Here is a 1,518-nt window from a genome sequence, read left to right as displayed (position 1 = left end):
ACTGCTGCTGCTGCTGCTGCTGCTGCTGCTGCTGCTACTACTACTAACTACAACAATTAAAACAACTATAATAATAATAATAATTACAACAACAACAACAACAACAACAACCATAATAATAATAATAATAATAATACATAAGTAAAAAAAAAATACCCCTCTCCCGTGCGGAGGAACGAAGTCACATCTTCTGTGAGCGACACAAGGAGGTTATAATTACATGTATAAGGTCCTTGACAGCGAATTGCCTGACTATCACACCTTTACGCCACTGACGCCTGAATTCCACAGTTTGAACACATGTGTACCCTGTTCTTCTCACAACACTATGGTTATTCTTTAGAAGGACATCATGATGTTGTTTTATTCTTTAGTTGTAAAGAAAAAAAAAGAAGTTTTCATAAGAATAAGATTTTTACCACACCAATACGATAAGGTGATATAAGTGCCGAAGATTCGAGGTGTTACAAGAGAGTAACAAACACAAAAAAGAGGATAGATCAGGACGATAGATGTTTGATGGGAATTTTAAAGAAGGAGCAAAACACATCAGAGCACCCGTCAACCCCCCGCATTTTATTCTCTGGCATACTGCAGATAATATGTATGCTTTCAAAACACGTGCGCGCTGTACATAGCGAACATCAGTGTCTGAGGTGTAGCGGTCAGGCGCTTCGCTGTTTGCGCACAGGAGACCCGGGTTCAATTTCCGAAAAGGGTACATTAAACATTTGTATCAAGTAAGTTTTTCTCAGTCTCACTGCCAGGTTGTTGTATCCCTCTCGGCTCTGGCTGGCTCTTACAGGCAGGATCAGAAGCCTGCCCCCTAAATAATACATGAAGCTCGCTTCGCTAAATAATCTAAATTGTGCCAATGGAGGCGTAAAACAAAATTGAGCAAAAGTATAGATGAAGAATTGTTGGTAGATATAGATTCTTCCGGTAATAAAGAATTGTTGGTAGATATACCGGTAATGTTTGAAAATCTTTGGCGAAAATGCGATTCGCTTCCGATGATTATGTTAGTGAGTTCGAGAGAAAGTTCGTATGTGTGTGCTCTACACCGCACTATAGCTACTGTCTTTGTAAACGGCCTTTGTCTGGCTGGGTTCTGGAAGCGGGCAGTGACGTCACACAAGGTAGCGTTGGTTTATACTCAGGCTTACTCAGAAAGCCTAGTACTACATCGTACTCGCGGCTCTCTGACTCGCGGTCAGTGTACGTGCAATGCGGCATTCCCTCTTCTTCAAGGCGGGCAGGCTATTTTTAATGGGTAAATGTTTTATTTCAGCATCCCCATAACGCATGTGTACTTCGTCGGCAACCGCTGAACATATGTTGCGTTCGTCTTGACTTTGAGGGGAGGAATTTCAAACAGCCAACACTGTTTAGTATGATAATAAAACAGTTGAGAACCAATTCATTTTACATTGATCGGAGTTTTAACTCACTGATTTATTTTAAAAAATAAAATTTCCCCTGATATCAAAAACAGATAAGCTTACCGAGGGGGGGGGG

This window comes from Aplysia californica, unplaced genomic scaffold, assembly GCF_000002075.1.
Source record: "Aplysia californica isolate F4 #8 unplaced genomic scaffold, AplCal3.0 scaffold00358, whole genome shotgun sequence".
Taxonomy (NCBI): domain Eukaryota; kingdom Metazoa; phylum Mollusca; class Gastropoda; order Aplysiida; family Aplysiidae; genus Aplysia; species Aplysia californica.
The sequence above is the reverse complement of the archived record's forward strand: the minus strand, read 5'-3'. Positions refer to the sequence as shown.